The sequence below is a fragment of the Cotesia glomerata genome, linkage group LG9 (genome assembly GCF_020080835.1).
Source record: "Cotesia glomerata isolate CgM1 linkage group LG9, MPM_Cglom_v2.3, whole genome shotgun sequence".
Taxonomy (NCBI): domain Eukaryota; kingdom Metazoa; phylum Arthropoda; class Insecta; order Hymenoptera; family Braconidae; genus Cotesia; species Cotesia glomerata.
Window position 1 is genome coordinate 11,986,419 of NC_058166.1, and position 16,410 is coordinate 12,002,828.

Consider the following 16,410-nt stretch of genomic DNA (forward strand, 5'->3'; position numbering starts at 1 on the left):
CCGTTCTGCTTACAGTAACCACACTCGGTAGTCTGGCGCTCCGTTTACAACGGATTTGAACGGAACTTGGCGCCAGATTCTATCGAATCTGTGGATTTGGAGCTTATCATGAACTCATAATTGGGAAGTCAATTTATTGACATCCGAATGAATAACTTTTTCGGACCTCTTTTTGAATTGCACCTTATGAGCATTTATAGACATTATAAATAAGACCTCATATTTATGGGTTCTCAATGAATTCATTTTCATGCGTTGTTTGGCGCATGCGCAAAAGTTTTTATGTCTATATAATATTTATATTTCTTATTTGTGAATTCTAACCTTTTGGTTCGGTAATAAATATCTTAAATATTTATGATAATGATAATTAAATTTTTATTTGTACTAAAAAAAGTAATCGTGTTAAACTTGGTTACCTAAATCAATTATTATTTATTTGGTAGTTATACATTATTTTACAACTGGATGTAAAAGTAAGTAAACATAATTTTATAATACACTGGTATCGTGAATATATATATTATTAATTTTAATACGTCTATGATATATGTTACAAAAATTAGCCGACGTTCAACAATTTTGTCCCTTTTTTTATTAATTAAATTATAACTAAAAAAAATATTTAAAAAAAATTGCACGATACTGAAGTTAGCTGACAGCTGTCAATTTTTTAAATTTTTATGACAAATCAATTACAACATTAAAAGTGCTTCTAAAAATTTTCACTAATAATTTTCTTTAATTTAACATGTGGAATGTTTTTATTAAATTTTTTTCATAACAATTTAATTGTTAAACAATTCTAAAAAAATTTCTAATGTGTATTAACTTCAGTGTTATAAAATTGCACGTATAGTTTTTAAAATGTTCTACATGTGAAATTTTTTCTTTTAATTTTTTAAAGACAGTTTTTCAATAGAATAAATTACAAAAATTTCCAGATGTCGGCTAATTTAATTTTCATCTATGATATTAATGATATTGTTTATTTATTAGAAACCAATGATGCTAAGAAAGCCTTTTAAGGAATTATCGAAAAGCCAAAAAAATAGGCGTCTGAAACAAGTAGCTTACGATGTACCACTTCAACAAATTTCCTCATTTTCGGTTCTGCCAAGACAAAATACAACATCTGTTATTATTAGTGATAATACTAAAAATTATTCTGATCATACAATCATTATAAATAAGGACATATCTGGAGATACTGTCATCCCTGACGAAGTTAATAATGGCACTACCGTAGCTAATGATGTGACTGATGCTATATCAACAGAAGGTGAAAAGCTTGGTGTTGATGATAATATTAATCACTAAAATATTCATGGTGCTGACTCAATATACGTGGATAATCATAAAGATATTCTGCTAGCAGAGGGTATTAATATTTTACAAAATAAACCACCTAATGTGAATGATTCAAGTATTAGTTTACAACGCAAGTTAGCACAGTGGCAGTGCCAGTATAACATCAGTCAAGCTGCATGTGGAGGTTTGTTGAAAATTCTTAGTGGCGTCGATTCAATAGAAGAAATGAAAAATCTCCCCAAAGATCCTCGCACTCTATTGAAAACTCCAAAAAAAACTACTATCCGGTCTGTGTCATCTGGCGAATACTTTCATTATGGTTTACAACAAGGATTAGTTGAACAATCGAGCAATATTGATATAAGTAATCTAAGTACAAAAATTCAAATTAATGTTCATATTGATGGATTACCTATATCAAAAAGCTCTAAAAGCCAACTGTATCCGATACTAGGTGAAATTTTTCCCAGAATTGCTACACCTTTTGTTATTGGTATTTACCACGGTCTTGAGAAGCCAGATAAATGTGACGAATATTTATAAGATTTTATCAATGAATATAAAATTCTGCACACAAAAGGCTTTCAACACAACACTAAGACATTTTACGTGACAATTAGAGCTGTGATCTGTGATTCACTAGCTAGGGCATTCGTAAAACAAACAAAAGGCCATAATGGCTATTATGGTTGCAGTAAGTGCATCCAAGAAGGTAGTTATAGTGAACATCGGATGAGATTTCCACAAATGGATGCCACGTTACGGACTGATGATAATTTTCGGAAGAGGCTTAATGAAGAGCATCATATTGGAACATCTAATTTCGAAGAAATGGAAATTGATATGGTTTCTCGATTTCCAGTGGAATATATACATCTTGGAACATATTCGGACTGTTCTAGGACATATTTTAACGGATGACTTCTGTTGCAAATTATCCTGGAGTGGTAAAAAAAAAACCATAAAGGTAGAAGATATACCATTTGTGAAGTATTTAAGAGGTAAGCACTCTATTCTAAGCTGAAATAACTTGGAATTTATTTCTGTGAGAAGATATATTTAAGTATTTGTTTAAAAACTATGTAGTGTTTTTCACCAAGATTTATTTACTTTCATTAAAAAATGTAAAAAAAAAAAATTCTATATTAATCTATCTATATACAATTATTTATTATTTCTAGAAACGGTGGCTGCTTCCAACTCACGATGTTCTCTTGATGATTGCAAGCAAGCAATTATGTCTTGGCTGCAACATGCGAGTGATCGAGTCAAAAAATCTAGTAACAAACACAGCACTCAATAATTTTTTAATTTTTTTTTTCTTAATTTAAAAGTGTCATTAATTTTTCTACTTTTCATACTTTTGATAGCATTTTAGATACATTATAAAATAAATATAACTTACGTTCATTGCTATATAATTATTAAAATAAATTAATAAATTTTAGTTTCATTTAGAACAAATTCGTTTAATTTCATCAAATTTGTCCAGTACCTGTATCGGTTTTGGATACTTTATTTAAAAGAGAACTTTCTGTAGTTTTTGTTTAAAATTTCTAATACGTATATGATTTTGTTATTATTGTAAATTTACTTATAGCTTTTTTAACAAAATAGTTAAAATATTTAAGAGATTTAATAAAAGGAGTTATATTTCGGAGATTCAAAAATTTATATAAAATATCAATAATCAATACATTTACCCTACTAATTAACATCTGGAAAACGAATTCCAAAAGAAATCATATTTGAGACTTCTTATGTATGAATTCTTTTTAACGTCTTTTTTAAGAACTCCAAAAAATAATTCATTAAGAACTCTTCTTGTGAATTTAGTTAAGAGAGCTCATTAGTTACTCATTTTTGTAAGTTCAAAAAAAAGAGCTCCGTAAGAGCTCTTTTTGATGAGGTCCTAATGTCTACGTTAGGTGGCGCATTCGACCTTCAGGAGGTCTTAAAAACGTCTTCTAGACGTAAGATCTGACGTCCAAATCATAAATCTGAGTTCATACGGACTGACTTGATACGTCATTTTGCTATCTGGGAGCTTTCATGCACGTGATTGTAAAGAAGAATACTCAAAGTTTCTATTGAAACAATAACATCCGGTTATAATTTGTATTAAATGAAAAAAACGTGATCAAAGTTAGTGCATTTGTAAGAGCTATTTATTAGAACATAAAGTATAAAAAGTCATACCTAAGTAGATCTGCTCAGATCTGATCAGAGCACATCTAATTAGATCTATCCATATCACCTTTATGATTACATATATTCATCAAGCTTGATCTGATTTGATCTAACTTGATCTGATCATACCTAAACTTTTTTTCCCGCGTAATAATCAGATTAAATTAGATCTGCATAGATCAAGTCAGATCTATTTATACCTAATTTTTAATTTAATTTTGATCAAACTTGATCTAGATTGATCTAATTTCATCTGACCGGATCTAATTTGATCAGAATAGATCTATTCATATCTACTTTTTAATTTCATTTTGATCAAACTTGATCTGGATTGATCTAATTTGATCAGAGTGGATCTAGTTTGATCAAAACAGATCTATTCATATTTACTTTTCAATTTCATTTTGATCAAACTTAATCTGGTTTGATCTAAGCAGATCAAATTAGATCTGTCCATATCTACTTAGATCTAAATTTAGATCAAATCTGATCTGTTCAGATCAAATTTGATCAGAGCAGATCTAAACTTTTTTTCCCGGGTAACAATAACTGTTTTTTTTTTTTTTTATTTATCGAACGAATGAGCATTATAAGTCGTGCACTTTTGGATTTGCCAAACTTTTTTATTTTCTTGAAAAGTCCGAATAAGTCTTACTAAGTCGGAAAAACTCTTCATAATGAATTTGTCGAGTGATTGAAAAATAAGAATAATGTAATAATAGTTTGCGTAGGTCTAAAATCAAAAAAAAGTTTCTTACATTCATAAAGGAAGCTATTCAGTAATCACTGTAATTATCGTTTTAAAAGTACAGATAGATTTATAATTAAAAATACAAAAGAATGCAAGAAGCTAATTTGAATGTCAATGGGTACAGTAATAAAAAAATTAACTTGATTTAAGAAAAAAATTTTAAACCAAAAAAATTATTCTGAAGAATTGCAACATCTTTAATTATTAAGAAAAATTATAGAATCAAGTAAGATTTACTTAAAACCAAGAACAATTTTTTAGTTAAAAAAATTTCCCACTTAATTTAAGATATTTTAATTCTTTGCCGAGATATATATATATACTCGGTTGAAGAGTTTTTCTCTTGAATCAGGTTAATTTTTTATGAGAGTAGTATGAGTGCAGGACGTTATTGAAGCTGCTATGAATTGACTAAAGAGTAGCAATAGTGATAATAATTCAAAATAAATGCGATATGCCAATTGAATTTCCGATACTAATGGTCGATATTTGGAGTATTTTGCTGCTGGGTAAATCCAGCTGAAAAAGCCTCGTAATTTAATACGCGTGTAGGGTTTGAATGGATTCAACCGGCTTTAAAAGAAATATACTTTTTTTTTGTTTCAACAAATTCTATTTTCTATTAAAAAATCTGCAAATATCATTTCAATAATCTGGAAAAAAATTTTAGGGTTAACCACAAGCTTTTCCTACGAGATGTGATAATGTAAATAATTTATTATAGGTGATGAGTAATCCAATGCGTACATTATAAAAAAAAAAAAAAACTTGTACGACTCGACAAAAAAAAGTGACAAAAAATTATAATGCGGTAAGAGTATATTAATACATTTTTTATAATAATATGGAATAAAATATATAATATTAATATAGAATACGACATGGTATCGCGACTCCTTTAGAACAAAATAGTGATACGATTGTCTGAAGCTATAAACAATGGGTATTTTAATGCTCATATTAATGTATTCAGATGATTTATGTTAATACATTAAATCTTCAGTATACGAGCAGTTATTGTAGCGGATATATCACATGCAAATGAATTCAACTGAACTGAATTAAACTGTCGAAACTTCTGGATTATCCGTCCAATGTTAATAAAATTTATGAGCCAATTTTATTAAGCTGTCATACTGTTATAACTTTTCCTTTTGCTCTTTATTTGAAAGAAAAACTTTGCACAAGCCTAGAGCCGATTTGATTGATAATTTAGTCTAATAAGTAGAAAATATTAATTAGCTATTTATTAATATAAATAAATAACAGCATAATTTACTTTACTTCCATTTACATTCACTATGATTATTATTATGACTGTTTATTTATTATTTTTATTACTACTTTTTAACTTCCCGCTGAGAAAATTGAAAATTTTTAAAAATCGGGAAGTTATTGGTTGTATTGGTTTATCCCGTTTTTCTAAAATCGAGTTTTCATCAGATCTCGACGTTTTGAGGTCCTAGGAAGCTTCTTTGACTATTCCCGCGAGGGTTTCATTATGTGTGTGTGTGTGTGTGTGTGTGTGTGTGTGTGTGTGTGTGTGTGTGTGTGTGTGTGTGTGTGTGTGTGTATGTGTGTGTGTAAATATGTAAACCTCTTATAACTTTTGAACGGTTGAACCGATTTCATCACAGTTGGTGCCATTCGAAAGGGCTTCGCCAAACTTAGATTTCCTGTTAATTTGAACCGATTCGGACCGATAGATTTTAAGAAATTTAGAAAAATCTAAAAAAAAATAGGAAAAAAAATTTTTTCAAAAGTGGTTTTTTTGTAATAACTTTTAAATGACTTTACCGATCGATCCCAAAAACTAATCAGCTCTCAACCTTGAAAAACCACGTCGATCGACGCCAATCCGGTCAAAATCGGTTAATTCGTTCGAGAGATATCGTGAACGAAAGAAAACCAAAAAAAGTGTTTTTTTGGAGTTACTCCGAAATTTCTAGTTTGACCAATTGAAACTTAGAAATTCTTTATGAGACTTAAAAAACTGCGTAGAATGCCGCCAACCACGTAAAAATCCGTTCATTCATTCAGAAGTGATTGCGGTTTGAAAATTCAAAAAATAGTGTTCTAGGAAATTTCTATCAGACTCTTGAGCTCAGAGAGCTCAAAAGCATAGAAAAGGTATCTTTTTGAGCTCGGAGAGCTCATGACACCACACAGATTGTATTTTTGAGCTCGAAGAGCTCAAAAAAAGCGGCCAGGTATTAACGGAATTAGCGGGAAGTTGCAGGGATGGCCTTTAGGGTCAACCGTTTTCCTAATTTTTTTATAATAATAATTTTTCAAATTTAAAACCTTTCCAATTATAATGTAAACTCACTGAAAAGTACTAGAATAACTTCAGAAAAGAATTTTGGAATTAGACCAAGCCAGGAGTCGAACCTGGATCTTCACGATTGTAAATCAAGTGATCGTGTATAATTTATTATTTAATGTGAATGGAGATCGAAATTTAACTGCTGGCTTGATCCGATCCCAATTTTTTTTCAAAATTATTTTGATCATTTTTAGAATGAACTTACATTACAATTTTTAATATTAATTTAATAAAATTTTCAAAATATTATTATTATTATTATTATTATTATTATTATTATTGTTGTTGTTGTTATTATTATTAATTTTCTTTTTACTAAAATTTACTTTTCAAACCTGACTTCCGTATTTTGTCTGAGAGTGTGCAGATATAAATATAATGAGCAATATATAACAATGTATATACATAAAATGTGGAGGTCGGTATCATGGCCGAATAAGATCGAGGTTCCTCGTTACATTACATTAATAAGATCTTTAAGTTAACTCTAAGTAACTGCACTCGTCTATTTTTGTAATACTAGTACTAATATTATTGCTCATTTAGTAACTTTGTTATTTACTTATACAACCACTTAGCGCGTGCATATCATCTACCTATTATAATATACCAGCAGTATAATAAATATTATAAATGCACCTATCTATTTAATGAGCGAGCGGATGAATAGGTGAATTAACAAAACGTTTACACTACATGCCAATAATTATTCAATTACACTATTAACGTATTGAGTGTCAACAGCCATTTCATAAACTCGTTTGCATAATTCTAATGATAAACTCATTAATAATGTATTTTTTTATCCGCTGAATTTTTTTTTCTTCTGTTTAGTTAAGTTATAATTGTTCTTCTTTATACGTTTGATGACTTTGAGAGAAAACAATTCATGTATGATTATTAGATAAAATTTCCGAATCTTTAAATTCAAATACTAAGGGGAGGTGTTGGTAAATATAAGTGCGTAATCTATCAACGAGGATTTTCCATGATTTTTTATAGATTTTCGACAAATGTGATGGAGTATATCGAAAAATACAATTGCCGAAGAGAAATACTGGGTTTAAGATTGAGAAATAGAATCTCAGTAGCAGGTTTAACTTGAAACAGCCTCTTTTAGATAGAAGTAAATCTATAAAAAGAGAACAAAATAGTAGAAGTAGAGGCTAATTTATAAAGAAGAAAGTATAAGGAATTTCTTTAGAAGTAAATTTCTCTCGAAGCTGTAAGGATGAAATGAATATACGGAAATTTGTCTAAATTTATATCGTAGTTCATAAATTTTCTACTAGAATATCAATCTTCATTTTTCGTATTTCATGAAGCTGTTTTTACACATTCGTTAAATTATTGCTATAAAAAAAAAAAAATTAAATTGAAGCTATAAAAATCTTATTTTAAGCTCGCACTTGACAAAGACTAAAATACAAATTTTTTTGTAAACAAAAACAAGCATCAAACAAAACTAAATACACATTATTACCTTCATAACAATCATCAATGTTTATAAAAATAAACCTGTTTAGCGGGAAATTTTCATAACAGCTATATAAAATACGCAGCTAAGTAAAGATAGAACGATCGATACGACCTTGGAAAGTCAGTGCCATCGAGTAAATTCCTATACATATATATGCTTATTTTAAGTTAAATACATTACACTGGTGCTTTGCACAAAGAAACCTTTATTTATAACTTGATTTAGCGCCTGGATTTGAATGCACCTCTATGCACCCGGAAAATAAATTACAGCCCTTGGATTCTTTGTGATACAATAGAAATAGGAACAAACTAAGGGGAAGTGAAAAATTTCTACTAACCGCAAACAGAGAAAGTCATTCTAATTAAACAATACACATCTTTTTTTTTTTTTTTTTTAAATCAATTGCTTGGTAAACATGTATAAAAACACTATTTAAAAGAAAAATTACTAGAGTATTTTTTCAATTAAATAAATAAAAATAACTAAAATTTGATTTTTAAGAATATTTTTGCAAATTTCACGGTAAATTCTTCCGAATTCCCAAATAAATCAACACCATAAATTTTGAAGTACGTAACTATTCAATTTAATTTTTTCACTTTTTTCGTTTGATTATAAAAAATGACTGTTTGAAATATATAATACAATTTCTCTTTGTTTTGTTGTGATTTTTTTTATTAACTCGCATTCATCCTAAAAGTTCTACATCTCGGCAGCCACGTGTAATTTTTTCACAAATATACATTTGTGTTACGAGTGAATGTAGGCAGTAGTATGAATTTTATAAGAATTCCGGGAGATGGCAGCTCTAGTATGTGACGTCACTAACACTAAGCGCGTTTTTTTTAAATGAACCTTTTGAAGGAATAAAGAAAGCATGCGATGTATTGACTTATTATTTTGTTTTTACTTAAGCAAAATATTATACTTGAAAAAAAAATATACTTTAATACTTTAAAAAAATGATTTATTGCAAATATTGAATTTTTGTTTATTTTTTTTTAACTTGACGCTAAGAAAATCGAAGATTTTCGAAAATCAGGAAGTTATTTTTTAATAAGTACAGTAGTTAATATATCGTATTGAACAAACGGTCGTTTAGAAGTTAATTGAATCGTTTATTTGAGAAACCCCACAAGTTATATGAAAACCCCATATGACTTATGGGGTTTCTCAAATAAACGATTCAATTAAATTAATATTTAATGTTAGATAACCTTTTTAGGATAATTTAAAAAATTAATTTAAATTTTACAAAATGTTACCTTAGACGAAACTCTCTTTAAAGGGACGATTTATCGATCATGCGCCATTTGTCGGAGGATTGAAATGCTAACTTTGGTCGAAAAAATTATATATGGGCATATATAACTCTATCCGACTTAATATGTGCGTATAAAGTCATATCAAGTCTTTAACTTTGATGCTTAATATAGTCAATTTTTATATGAATTTACAGAAAATTTTTTTCACGGAAAGCTCAATTCTTGATCTCAACTTTTTCGAATACGGGATCACATGACTGAGTTTCAATCTTCCATTTTCAACTTAACTTTATCTATGAAATATAAAATAAGTGTTTAGTATCAAAACTTTTTCTCATCAATTCATTCCGTTATTTAAGCATATTTAAGCACAAATCAGTTGATTCACATAGCTCGCGTTTATATTCCTACTCTGAGTAACCAGCATGTCACCGATTTATTTAAAAACCGCGTAGAATGCAATCCAAATTGCACAATACATCAAGTCAAACTGGTTGTTGGATCAACACAAAAACATTGTATGCATTATAGAGGTACATGACACGATGCGGTTTAATAGCAACTAAACAGCAACGACAACAACACTTACTACAAGGTCATGACTGAAATTAATTCAAACTTATGCACTATGTTTGTGAACTTAAATCTTGCTATATATATCTAAGTTCAAGTGTTGTAACTAAAATATTGTGTCTAGCGTCTCCTTGTTCCACCAAACAAGTGACAATAGCAGACAATTGTTCTACTGTGCATTAATTCTCTTAGACTTGGTAATCCAAGAAAAAAAATTTAGACGCTAATTGCGATGACGCAATACAACAGTTGACAATGTCATTGAGTTTTTTTGTTTTGGCGCTAATTATACTCACACGGCTTTTGATATTTAATGTGGATGTTAATGTGAAAAAACATAACGAATAAATTTTTATTATTATTATTACTAACTAAGTACTTACGGGAAATAATAAGTTTTGAGTTATAAGCACATATTTTGTTTAAAATTAGTCACTTGTGAGATACTTATGACTTGTAACTTATAACTTATGATATTATAGTACTGAACTGTATCTTGAGACGATAATGATAAGGTTTATTGAAAACAAATGAAAACTAACTACGCACTGTGCACGTGATAGTTAAAAATAATCCGGCGGACGGATGTCTTACGATAAGTGAATAAGCAAGAGGAGTGGTTTAATTTAAGTTAATAAGTAAATAAACTTTTTATTTTAATAAACTTAAGTAATTGTTAGTAAGTTGTTTGTTTATATGCTTAGCACGTTACACCGGTTTAGGTTAAGTATCGACTGAATGAGCCCCGATCAACAACTGATACTGATTTGTTGTACATTTTCTCGAAACCGTTAAGTAACAGCGTGATTATAGTGGGGATCGGAAGATCTATAAATACCTTAGACAGTTAAATATGTATAGAGTATAGAGTCATTCAAATATATATCTATATATCGGAGGAATATCTTTCCTCGGCTTAGATTAGTTAAGTGTTACAATAATTATGGTAATAACAAAAGTTTTAGGTTTTCTCTTTACATAAACTTGAAAAATTTTGAAAACAAAAAATTGATAACTTTTCAAAATTTTTTACAGCAAAATAGTACGAATCTGAAACTAGTTTTCAAAAAATACTTTTAACTACGTGCCATTTTGTCAAATATACTTTTTTTTTTCATTCTAGTTCCGATAACTATACTTATACTAATTAAAAATCCGTCATTTTTTTTATTTCAGATCAAAGAGAAAGATCAATCGATACGCACCAGTCATGACTGCAGATCCATTTGTTTTCGGAGGGGGGGGGGGTACTTCAGCGCCCTTTTTCTAATTTGAAAAAAAATTTTTTTTTAGTTTTCATTTTCATGTTTGTGCAGTGGATAAGTAATAGAATAAGTGTAAAAAAAATTTGAAAGCATTACGCGTTCCAGATGCCATAAGGGCGTATACCGGCAAAAGGTCCCGGTGAAAAGCCATAAGGGCGTGTAAAAAATTTTTTTTCGGGAATCAACGTAGTTTCATCCGAAATGTGCAGAAATGCAAAAAAAAATGTATACGCCCTTATGGCTCCCGGGACCCACCTCGGATGCCTTAAGGGCGTATAAAAAAAATTTTTTTTTGGTAACCGACGTATTTTTGTATGAAATGTGTAGAAATGCAAAAAAAAAAATTTCTTCAAACTAAAAATTTTTTTGGACTTAGAAAAAATAATAGAATTTTTACTATACGCCCTTATGGCGTCCGAGGTGGGTCCCGGGAGTCATAAGGGCGTATAAAGAAAATTTTTTTCGGAAATCGACGTATTTTTGTCCGAAATGTGCAGAAATGCAAAAAAAAATTTTATACCCCCTTATGGATTTCGGGACCAACCTCGGATGCCATAAGGGCGAATAATAAAAATTCTGTTTTTTTTTCTGAGTCCAAGAAAAATTTTTAATTTGAAGAAAAATTTTTTTTTGCATTTTTGCACGTTTCATACGAAAATACGTTGATTACCGAAAAAAAAAATTTTTTTATACGCCCTTATAGCATCCGAGGTGTGTGTCGAGAGCCATAAGAGCGTATAACAAAAATTTTTTTTTCAATAATCAACGCATTTTTGTATGAAATGTGCGAAATGCAAAAAAAAAAATTTCTTTAACCAAAAATTTTGTTTGGACTTAAAAAAAATAATAGAATTTTTATTATACGCCCTTATGATTCCCGGGTGCCGTAAGGGCGTATAATTTTTATACGCCCTTATGGCATCTGTAACGCGATTAGTCATAACCTTCATATAGAAATAAAATTCTTAATATAGCTTAAATTTTAGGCCGCTAGACCACCGGGTCCCCTTAAGTTATTTTCAAAAAACGCCTTAAGTTATTATCAAGAAACATAAAAATTCAAATTTGTTTTTGGTTTTTTTTTAAATTTCGTCGGAATGGTTCAATGGATTAACTCTTAAATCTAATCAGATCTAAGTTTTGATAAACCCTTCCGAATGTTGTGTCGTAAAGTTTAGTCGGTTGATTCGTTTTTGAGAAACCGTACGATAAAAATTTATTTTCACAAATCCACACACACACACACACACACACACACACACACACACACACACACACACACACACACACACACACACACACACACGACCTGACATCTCGGCGGGAATATTGAAAATGGCTTCCTGGGACCTCAAAAGATCCGATGAAAACTCGAGTTTCAAAAATCGGACCAAAATCAATAACCTCCTTTTATCGTAAATTTTCAATTTTCTTAGCGGAAAGTTAAAAACTGAGGTTATCCCTGGAATTTTCTAATAATTTTTAAACTAGAGTTTAGAATTCTTCCACTTACAAAATTTTAAGGTTTTCAAGCTCAAAAATCTGTTTGTTCTTGTGCGACGAGCACGTAACTTACTTAATATTGTAAAAATATTTGTTATTTAATTAAAATAAAAGTAAGAAAAATAAATGTACATAGAGACAAGCCAGCGTGAGCAATCCGAGAGACGAGCGCGTTGAGCGAAAGAGAAAAAGCGCAATCGAGAAGAGTGGGACTGAGAATAGTGGGGACACTAGCGTGCGCGCGCTGCCGCCCGAGAGAGTAGGGGGTCTAGTTCATCGAGCGCCGCTAGACATCGCAATTTAGCTCGCGCTGTCCCAAGATAAAATGGCATGCCAAGTACTTAACTGCGATTTCTTTGCCCGGTTCAGTCATTCTTACTTGAGCTGTGAAGTGGAGTGTATCTCGCTGGGCAGTAATAGAGCGTCGAGAATCACGGATACAGGTATTGTGCTCCAGTATTCTCACATTCTTTTTGACCGCCGATCGCCCGTGTGTGTTCTGATTGTGGGTGTTCCCTACGATCGGACATACACCCTAGTAGACGAGGTTACTGAGGAGAGTGGGATTACGCTCATCGAGGTAATACTCAGTTATCGTGTTGTACAGACGTCAGACTGTACAGACCTCAGACCTCAGACTAATACTCAGTTATCGTGTTGAGACAGACCTCAGACTTGGTTTTTAAGACAGTAGAATCCAAAGCAGAACCGGAAGCGATGGAGGTTGATCCTCCTAGTCAGCTAAATATTAAGGAAGTAACCATCTTCTCACCCGACAAACCAGCAATGAATCTTTTACCCCGATCAGGGCTAGTAATGGACGCTATTCCCAGCCAATAAGTCCCAGATGTCAAGAAGTATGAACCCATTCCAATAATGGAACCAGCTCAAGTAGTTTCACCGACAATTGCTTCACCAACTGTTAATACTCCAGACCCCATGCCGTCAACGTTCTGCAGCCAGAAACGTAAGCAAAAGCCTTACTGTAATCACCAATAGCGCCACATCCGTGAGAGAGACGACGGGATGTTAATCCAATCATACCGTAAGAAGGATGGTACTCTGGTAGAGTATGTAAAGGGCCCCGACACTCGCCGGTCAAAAGCAACTCAACCCAAAGAAGGATAGTCATGAAGACTTTAAAGTTCTTTGTTTATTTCTATAATTTGGAATTTTTATCGCTTACTTATTATTTATTTGTTTGTTTTATTTCATTTTAATATAAAGTATCTTATAAAGATCTCAGTTACACATATTTTAGAGGTTAAGTATAACGCTGTGCGATAGTTTTAAGAGAGAAAAAGGATTACTTTGTTTGTAAGATAAGAAAAAAAAAGTACAAAGATTAGAAAGATATCGAGATTAACCGAAGTGAAACATGTAATTGTAGTATTTAGTCATAATAAAGTTTTAAAAAAGAATAAAAGTTGATTTTTCCCAGTCATTATTAGTCATTCAGTAAAGAAAAGTCCGCAAAAAGGGTTCACAGCTTTTTATTTTTCAAGAAAGGGGGGTGTGACGAGCACGTAATTTACTTAATATTGTCAAAATATTTGTTATTTAATTAAAATAAAAATAAGAAAAAAAATGTACGTAGAGACGAGCCATTGGGGACATTAGCGTGCGCGCGCTGCCGCCCGAGAGACTAGGGGGTCTAGTTCGCCGAGCACCGCCAGGCGTCGCAATTTAGCTCACACTGTCTTAAGGTAAAATGGCATGCCGAGTACTTAACTGCGATTTCTTCGCCCGGTTCAGTCATTCTTACTTGAGCTGTGAAGTGTAGTGTGCCTCGCTGAGCAGTAATAGAGCATCGAGGATCACGGATACAGGTATTGTGCTTCAGTATTCTGACGTTCTTTTTGACCGCCGATCGCCCGTGAGGTTACCGAGGAGAGCGGGATTACGCTCATCGAGGTAATACTCAGTTATCGTGAAGTAGCTGAGATTATGGTCCAGGTGTCCCTGGACGTATCTCCATAGTCTCGCTTTTTGCCCAGAACCTAGGCGGGCTACTTCCTGAATTGGTTTGTTTAATCGGGGTACTCAGGTGAGTGCGGAGAGATTGTGGGTGTGTCACACGTTTCCCGTAGCTCTTTTGGCTACAAAGCCTAACTCTGTAGGTAAAAAGAAAGGGGACAACTCCGTTAGAAGCGAGTAAGGGTTAGTTTTTCGTGGAGCGCGTCGCGAGTCCTACTATAGAGGTCGCGGTTTGTCTCTCAAAACACGTGTATAAAGATTGTATATTTGTAGTTATTAGCATTTTACTATTATAGTTGTAATATTTCAATTGAAAAATTATAAGGTGTGTCTAAGTGCGAGATTTAAAGTTTATAACCTTTTCTTTCTTTTTATTCATTAATTATTTATTAGCTTTTAATAAAATAAACTATTATTTTATTATTATTTTGTTTAATGAGTAAACCTGACTCCTATAGTATCAGAAGCATGGCTTTAGTATAAATAAGTAAAATTATCTGTAGTGGTGTGATCTTCCAAATGAACTCTGGGTCCGGCGAGCTACTCTGCCGGAGGAAACCTTTGAAAAGCATTCGGGGTGAGGCTTTCCAGCCTTCCGCAATGTTACCGTTGTTTGATGAAATATTTTGAGGAAGTTTATAAATTTTGGACGAAAAATTTTTTTATAAATTTGAATTTTATTTTACAAATAGACTTTTTTTAGAAATATTCCATTAACGATATCTTCCAAAGGCTCAATTAATTTCGACGCACATTGTGACATTCAACGCAGTTTTATAAAGTTAAGAGCTGATATGATTTTGAAATTGATCTATAGAGTAGTTTAAAAGTTATTTAAAATGAATCACTCTTTTAGCTCGAAAATCAGAGAATTGTTTTGTAACAACATTATTTAGAATTTTTAAACTGCTATATATTTTTGATTTGTCATTGAATTTCAGATGTCTTCAAGGCATTAAATAGTTTTCCTAAAGCAACTAGTATTTATAGAGTCTCCAGTCAATTGGGCGGAAAGTATGAAAGTTATCTCAAAAAAATTTTGAACAAAATTTTGCATGTCTTAAGCGCGAAACGCGCAGGTATGCTCTACTCTCGCCTAAAAATCGTGATTTTGATTAAAACGTGATTTTCATAATTTAAACGAAAAAAATTATGGATAAAAAGCATATTGAAATAAATAATAGTAACTACAGAACAAGTTAAAAAAATTTTCTTATCGATTAAATAAGATTTCTCAGAAAAAACTCGTTTTTCTGATGAATTAAATGAATAAGAACGTGGTATTCACGGGAGCACTGGGCTTGATAACACCACAACTTTGTCAAAAATCACTTTCACGATTTAATTTTTTTTTGTTTTATTCCTGAGGAAGTTTATCAAAACCCTTGTGAAAATTGCGTGTCAAAATAATTCCGTTTCGATACAGTTGATTTTTTTCGATTGTCAGTTCGGTGACTTTTTCTGCGATTTTGGCAGCCATATATATTATTTTTCATAAACAGAATTGAAATAACTATAAATAAACAAGCAGATACTATACATATATAATGGTATAATCACTAACTGTTTTATCATCTGTTAAAATTTTTCTTTAGCTCGACCTACAGAGGGGATAATACTACTCGCGGGAAAATTCAAATTAAAAACGAATAATTTTTGTTATGATCTAAATAATTTACGTATGACATGAGCGCTTAAAGCATGCTCATTTGGATTTTCCAAACTTTTTTTCTATTTTTTGAACTTTTTTGATTTGGTTTGATCGA

The 16,410-nt window shown here is 31.3% G+C and overlaps 1 protein-coding gene and 1 long non-coding RNA gene across 2 annotated transcripts in view; one reads left to right on the plus strand and one right to left on the minus strand.

The window, feature by feature from the left end:
• LOC123271841 (sodium-coupled monocarboxylate transporter 1) overlaps window positions 1–10,666 on the minus strand; it is a 92,389-nt gene extending 81,723 nt beyond the window's left edge. The window contains exon 1 of the mRNA XM_044738331.1: window positions 10,283–10,666. The gene's annotated coding sequence lies outside the window, so the exon portion shown is untranslated. The remainder of the gene's footprint in view (window positions 1–10,282) is intronic.
• Window positions 10,667–10,767: 101 nt separating this feature from the next.
• On the plus strand, window positions 10,768–11,323 carry LOC123271940. The gene is made up of 2 exons (XR_006510972.1): window positions 10,768–10,845; window positions 11,076–11,323. It is a non-coding gene; the product is annotated as an uncharacterized LOC123271940 (long non-coding RNA).
• Window positions 11,324–16,410: the final 5,087 nt, after the last annotated feature.